Source organism: Chiloscyllium punctatum, chromosome 36, assembly GCF_047496795.1.
Source record: "Chiloscyllium punctatum isolate Juve2018m chromosome 36, sChiPun1.3, whole genome shotgun sequence".
Lineage (NCBI taxonomy): Eukaryota > Metazoa > Chordata > Chondrichthyes > Orectolobiformes > Hemiscylliidae > Chiloscyllium > Chiloscyllium punctatum.
Genome location: NC_092774.1, coordinates 58529589 through 58537149, shown reverse-complemented (window position 1 = coordinate 58537149; position 7561 = coordinate 58529589). Strand labels below are relative to the sequence as shown.

The 7561-nt window shown below is 49.0% G+C and overlaps 1 non-coding gene across 1 annotated transcript; it reads left to right on the top strand.

Moving 5' to 3' along the window:
• Window positions 1-5412: 5412 nt before the first annotated feature.
• On the top strand, window positions 5413-5484 carry trnam-cau (transfer RNA methionine (anticodon CAU)). Its single transcript has one exon. It is a non-coding gene; the product is annotated as a tRNA-Met (tRNA).
• The last annotated feature ends 2077 nt before the right edge of the window (window positions 5485-7561 follow it).

Here is a 7561-nt window from a genome sequence, read left to right as displayed (position 1 = left end):
TCGTTCACCGTCACCTTGATCTGCTTTGTTCAGCAAGCTGCCTTTGCATCTACTTGCCGATATGTTCATATCGATCCACTCCATTCAAACGGCATGGGTTTTAGAGGTCTCAGTGGTATTCTGTTCTTGGTCGGTTTCCTCTGAACTGAATCGCAAAACCGGTTCTCTACGATGCTAATGAGCTGTTAAAGTTGAAACTCAGACATCGTCCCCCACTTTTTGGACGGATACCACCGATTGTGAATAACCTCAGAGAGAGAGAGAGAGACAAGTGACAGACAGTCGCCGTGGAATCCATGGGCTGAATGGCTTCTGTCTGCGCGAGAATGATGCTACGTGTTGCTGAGGGAGCAAAAATGGTTCATTTTTAACCGTCCCTTCCGTGTTGGACTGCCTGCAGTCCCTCAGCTCAGGGCGGTGGGGATGACTCTCAGTGAGTGAAGGTTTCACACGGATTCTCTTCATCTGGGACACTTGGTGCTCAGATGTTAACTGCTGCACGGTCGCAGCAAAGAAAGCGATGCCCGCTTTGCAATAGACTTTCTGTAAGATTGCTGCGTGAAGACGATTTCTGAACACCAAGCAGGCTGCACAACAATGTGAATTTACCTGGGCGAAGAGTCCTCGGTGTTCATTTCTCTCTGTCCTGCCAGCACAGCATCTTTCTGTCTCTCCGATAACAGACCTTTGGAGAAAGTTCACAATCAAAGTTGTTCATGTTCCCCGCATTAATGTAACTGACACCTCTCACCCCAAGAGTTTCAGAGAGAGAGAGTGAGAGAAAGAGGGAGAGAAAGCAGAAGAGCGAATGGACTCTTACCCTCCCCCAACCCTACATTCCCCCACCCCCCTCCCCCCAGAACAACGTGCAAGTAGAAATAAAATGGTTTAATTATCCGCCAGTGGAGATAGTCCAGTTCCTGGGGATGAGACAAACATCAGCCCCCCCGGGGACAGAATGACAAGCAGATGTTCTGGAAAGGCTTTGCTGCTTGCAATTCTTGCAGCAATGTGGAATGTACTTCACACTGAGCAAGTTTCAGCTGGCTCAGAGTCTCCAATGTTCATTGCTGTGTTTGCCGCCAGCTCAGAGAGAGAACAATAGGCAGGACGTAGGAGTGAATAACGATCCGCGTGAGAATGCGAATAACTGTTAATGGAGACTGTTAGTGGCTAACAATACGTCGTGTGTCATAGCAGACGAGGTGATAAACAGGAGTCTTTTGTGTGGTAGGGGTCAAGGACATGGGGGAGTTCAGGCCCTATAGTTATAGAACTCGATATTGAAGACCGGAGGGCTGTAAGGTCTCCAAGTGGAAAATGAGATGTTGTTCTTTCATCTGGAGCTCGAACACTGCTGCAAGCCTGAGACAGGGATGTTGGCCAGGGAACAGGGTGATGTGTTAAAGTGGCAGGCAACCGCAAGGTCAGGGCCTTGAGTTTCTGCGGGCAGAAGCGGGATGTTCTGCGAAGCAGTCACCCAGTTTATGCTTCATGCTACGTTGGGCAAACGACACTGTGAGCAGCGAATGCGGTGGAATGAAATAGCAGCAGGGAGACTGGATTAGAAGCAGCTGTTCGGGAAAGTCTTTGCCGCTTGCAATTCTGAGAGCAATCTCAAATGTATTTCATACTGAGCATGTCTCAGGTCGCTCAAGAGGTCTGGGGCATTACTTACGCGCGTGCTTTCTGGCTCGTTGGTCTAGGCGAATGATTCTCGCTTAGGGTCTGTTACTGCGCTGATTTGTGAGAGGTCCCGGGTTCAAATCCCGGACGAGCCCGTGATTGTTTTTTAAACTTGACTTGTGCAAAACTGCCTGATTAACTTTCTCAAAAAGCACCTTCGTGAAACCAGCGTGGGCTGCCTGGAGTACGAATGAGGCAGAAAACAGAGAAATGAAATGGTTGGAGATCGTGTTCAACAAGCTACTTGGATGCTGCCTGAACTGCTGTGCTCTTCCAGCACCACTAATCCAGAATCTGGTTTCCAGCATCTGCAGTCATTGTTTTTACCATAGTGCTCAACCGGTTGACGTGAGTGGTGCGGTGTTTGAGGAATGTCAGCAATCAAGGTAGATTGGAAAATTGGGACAGCTCTCCTCGGAGAACCGAACTTTTCCAAGTCATGAGGGACCTAGAAACAGGAAATAATGTTGTGAAAATGCTCCCACGCCTGAAAGGATCCATAACGATTCGGCAGAATTTTAAGTCACGAGGAAAAGAAGTAAAAGTGACATTAGGAAGAACGTTTTCGTACAGGGAGTGGTGAGGGTCAGTAAGTCCCTGTCTGACATTGACAAAGAGGAAGATTCAATGGACCCAAAAGGGAATTCGGTGGTCACGTTCAGATGTGCAGATTTCCGCTGAGAAGGCGAGAGAATGAAACGACTAGAGTCACACGTTTACTTAAGTGTAGAACCAGCAGAGCGAAGGTGGGCCGCAGAGCCTCCGTCTGCGCTGTGACACATGTTGTGATTCAGTGTGAAATCACAGTTCGACCGACAGAATGTGGGAATTTAGAAAAAAGTTTATATTTACACAGCCTCCATACGTCTGCGAAACAGCATATCACACGACAGCAGTGGAGGTCTTTGACATCAGGCTCGAAGGTGCCTGCCGCGTGCCAGACAAAAGCCTGAAGTGTTCTGTGCAACCAGCTCACCAAGCGGCAGCAGAGTGGCGCAGCGGGAGCGTGCTGGGCCCATAAGCCAGAGGTCGATGGATCGAAACCATCCTCTGCTATCGTTCACTGTCACCTTGATCTGCTTTGTTCAGCAAGCTGCCTTTGCATCTACTTGCCGATATGTTCATATCGATCCACTCCATTCAAACGGCATGGGTTTTAGAGGTCTCAGTGGTATTCTGTTCTTGGTCGGTTTCCTCTGAACTGAATCGCAAAACCGGTTCTCTACGATGCTCATGAGCTGTTAAAGTTGAAACTCAGACATCGTCCCCCACTTTTTGGTCGGATACCACCGATTGTGAATAACCTCAGAGAGAGAGAGAGAGACAAGTGACAGACAGTCGCCGTGGAATCCAGGGGCTGAATGGCTTCTGTCTGCGCGAGAATGATGCTACGTGTTGCTGAGGGAGCAAAAATGGTTCATTTTTAACCGTCCCTTCCGTGTTGGACTGCCTGCAGTCCCTCAGCTCAGGGCGGTGGGGATGACTCTCAGTGAGTGAAGGTTTCACACGGATTCTCTTCATCTGGGACACTTGGGGCTCAGATGTTAACTGCTGCGCGGTCGCAGCAAAGAAAGCGATGCCCGCTTTGCAATAGACTTTCTGTAAGATTGCTGCGTGAAGACGATTTCTGAACACCAAGCAGGCTGCACAACAATGTGAATTTACCTGGGCGAAGAGTCCTCGGTGTTCATTTCTCTCTGTGCTGCCAGCACAGCATCTTTCTGTCTCTCCGATAACAGACCTTTGGAGAAAGTTCACAATCAAAGTTGTTCATGTTCCCCGCATTAATGTAACTGACACCTCTCACCCCAAGAGTTTCAGAGAGAGAGAGTGAGAGAAAGAGGGAGAGAAAGCAGAAGAGCGAATGGACTCTTACCCTCCCCCAACCCTACATTCCCCCACCCCCCTCCCCCCAGAACAACGTGCAAGTAGAAATAAAATGGTTTAATTATCCGCCAGTGGAGATAGTCCAGTTCCTGGGGATGAGACAAACATCAGCCCCCCCGGGGACAGAATGACAAGCAGATGTTCTGGAAAGGCTTTGCTGCTTGCAATTCTTGCAGCAATGTGGAATGTACTTCACACTGAGCAAGTTTCAGCTGGCTCAGAGTCTCCAATGTTCATTGCTGTGTTTGCCGCCAGCTCAGAGAGAGAACAATAGGCAGGACGTAGGAGTGAATCACGATCCGCGTGAGAATGCGAATAACTGTTAATGGAGACTGTTAGTGGCTAACAATACGTCGTGTGTCATAGCAGACGAGGTGATAAACAGGAGTCTTTTGTGTGGTAGGGGTCAAGGACATGGGGGAGTTCAGGCCCTATAGTTATAGAACTCGATATTGAAGACCGGAGGGCTGTAAGGTCTCCAAGTGGAAAATGAGATGTTGTTCTTTCATCTGGAGCTCGAACACTGCTGCAAGCCTGAGACAGGGATGTTGGCCAGGGAACAGGGTGATGTGTTAAAGTGGCAGGCAACCGCAAGGTCAGGGCCTTGAGTTTCTGCGGGCAGAAGCGGGATGTTCTGCGAAGCAGTCACCCAGTTTATGCTTCATGCTACGTTGGGCAAACGACACTGTGAGCAGCGAATGCGGTGGAATGAAATAGCAGCAGGGAGACTGGATTAGAAGCAGCTGTTCGGGAAAGTCTTTGCCGCTTGCAATTCTGAGAGCAATCTCAAATGTATTTCATACTGAGCATGTCTCAGGTCGCTCAAGAGGTCTGGGGCATTACTTACACGCGTGCTTTCTGGCTCGTTGGTCTATGCGTATGATTCTCGCTTAGGGTCTGTTACTGCGCTGATTTGCGAGAGGTCCCGGGTTCAAATCCCGGACGAGCCCGTGTTTGTTTTTTAAACTTGACTTGTGCAAAACTGCCTGATTAACTTTCTCAAAAAGCACCTTCGTGAAACCAGCGTGGGCTGCCTGGAGTACGAATGAGGCAGAAAACAGAGAAATGAAATGGTTGGAGATCGTGTTCAACAAGCTACTTGGATGCTGCCTGAACTGCTGTGCTCTTCCAGCACCACTAATCCAGAATCTGGTTTCCAGCATCTGCAGTCATTGTTTTTACCATAGTGCTCAACCGGTTGACGTGAGCGGTGCGGTGTTTGAGGAATGTCAGCAATCAAGGTAGATTGGAAAATTGGGACAGCTCTCCTCGGAGAACCGAACTTTTCCAAGTCATGAGGGACCTAGAAACAGGAAATAATGTTGTGAAAATGCTCCCACGCCTGAAAGGATCCATAACGATTCGGCAGAATTTTAAGTCACGAGGAAAAGAAGTAAAAGTGACATTAGGAAGAACGTTTTCGTACGGGGAGTGGTGAGGGTCAGTAAGTCCCTGTCTGACATTGACAAAGAGGAAGATTCAATGGACCCAAAAGGGAATTCGGTGGTCACGTTCAGATGTGCAGATTTCCGCTGAGAAGGCGAGAGAATGAAACGACTAGAGTCACACGTTTACTTAAGTGTAGAACCAGCAGAGCGAAGGTGGGCCGCAGAGCCACCGTCTGCGCTGTGACACATGTTGTGATTCAGTGTGAAATCACAGTTCGACCGACAGAATGTGGGAATTTAGAAAAAAGTTTATATTTACACAGCCTCCATACGTCTGCGAAACAGCATATCACACGACAGTAGTGGAGGTCTTTGACATCAGGCTCGAAGGTGCCTGCCGCGTGCCAGACAAAAACCTGAAGTGTTCTGTGCAACCATCTCCCCAAGCGGCAGCAGAGTGGCGCAGCGGGAGCGTGCTGGGCCCATAACCCAGAGGTCGATGGATCGAAACCATCCTCTGCTATCGTTCGCTGTCACCTTGATCTGCTTTCTTCAGCAAGCTGCCTTTGCATCTACTTGCCGATATGTTCTTATCGATCCACTCCATTCAAACGGCATGGGTTTTAGAGGTCTCAGTGGTATTCTGTTCTTGGTCGGTTTCCTCTGAACTGAATCGCAAAACCGGTTCTCTACGATGCTAATGAGCTGGTAAAGTTGAAACTCAGACATCGTCCCCCACTATTAGGACGGATACCACCGATTGTGAATAACCTCAGAGAGCGAGAGAGAGAGACAAGTGACAGACAGTCGCCGTGGAATCCATGGGCTGAATGGCTTCTGTCTGCGCGAGAATGATGCTACGTGTTGCTGAGGGAGCAAAAATGGTTCATTTTAAACCGTCCCTTCCGTGTTGGACTGCCTGCAGTCCCTCAGCTCAGGGCGGTGGGGATGACTCTCAGTGAGTGAAGGTTTCACACGGATTCTCTTCATCTGGGACACTTGGGGCTCAGATGTTAACTGCTGCGCGGTCGCAGCAAAGAAAGCGATGCCCGCTTTGCAATAGACTTTCTGTAAGATTGCTGCGTGAAGACGATTTCTGAACACCAAGCAGGCTGCACAACAATGTGAATTTACCTGGGCGAAGAGTCCTCGGTGTTCATTTCTCTCTGTCCTGCCAGCACAGCATCTTTCTGTCTCTCCGATAACAGACCTTTGGAGAAAGTTCACAATCAAAGTTGTTCATGTTCCCCGCATTAATGTAACTGACACCTCTCACCCCAAGAGTTTCAGAGAGAGAGAGAGAGAGAAAGAGGGAGAGAAAGCAGAAGAGCGAATGGACTCTTACCCTCCCCCAACCCTACATTCCCCCACCCCCCTCCCCCCAGAACAACGTGCAAGTAGAAATAAAATGGTTTAATTATCCGCCAGTGGAGATAGTCCAGTTCCTGGGGATGAGACAAACATCAGCCCCCCCGGGGACAGAATGACAAGCAGATGTTCTGGAAAGGCTTTGCTGCTTGCAATTCTTGCAGCAATGTGGAATGTACTTCACACTGAGCAAGTTTCAGCTGGCTCAGAGTCTCCAATGTTCATTGCTGTGTTTGCCGCCAGCTCAGAGAGAGAACAATAGGCAGGACGTAGGAGTGAATAACGATCCGCGTGAGAATGCGAATAACTGTTAATGGAGACTGTTAGTGGCTAACAATACGTCGTGTGTCATAGCAGACGAGGTGATAAACAGGAGTCTTTTGTGTGGAAGGGGTCAAGGACATGGGGGAGTTCAGGCCCTATAGTTATAGAACTCGATATTGAAGACCGGAGGGCTGTAAGGTCTCCAAGTGGAAAATGAGATGTTGTTCTTTCATCTGGAGCTCGAACACTGCTGCAAGCCTGAGACAGGGATGTTGGCCAGGGAACAGGGTGATGTGTTAAAGTGGCAGGCAACCGCAAGGTCAGGGCCTTGAGTTTCTGCGGGCAGAAGCGGGATGTTCTGCGAAGCAGTCACCCAGTTTATGCTTCATGCTACGTTGGGCAAAGGACACTGTGAGCAGCGAATGCGGTGGAATGAAATAGCAGCAGGGAGACTGGATGAGAAGCAACTGTTCGGGAAAGTCTTTGCCGCTTGCAATTCTGAGAGCAATCTCAAATGTATTTCATACTGAGCATGTCTCAGGTCGCTCAAGAGGTCTGGGGCATTACCTACGTGCGTGCTTTCTGGCTCGTTGGTCTAGGCGTATGATTCTCGCTTAGGGTCTGTTCCTGCGCTGATTTGCGAGAGATCCCGGACGAGCCCGTGTTTTTTTTTTAAACTTGACTTGTGCAAAACTGCCTGATTAACTTTCTCAAAAAGCACCTTCGTGAAACCAGCGTGGGCTGCCTGGAGTACGAATGAGGCAGAAAACAGAGAAATGAAATGGTTGGAGATCGTGTTCAACAAGCTACTTGGATGCTGCCTGAACTGCTGTGCTCTTCCAGCACCACTAATACAGAATCTGGTTTCCAGCATCTGCAGTCATTGTTTTTACCATAGTGCTCAACAGGTTGACGTGAGTGGTGCGGTGTTTGAGGAATGTCAGCAATCAAGGTAGATTGGAAAATTG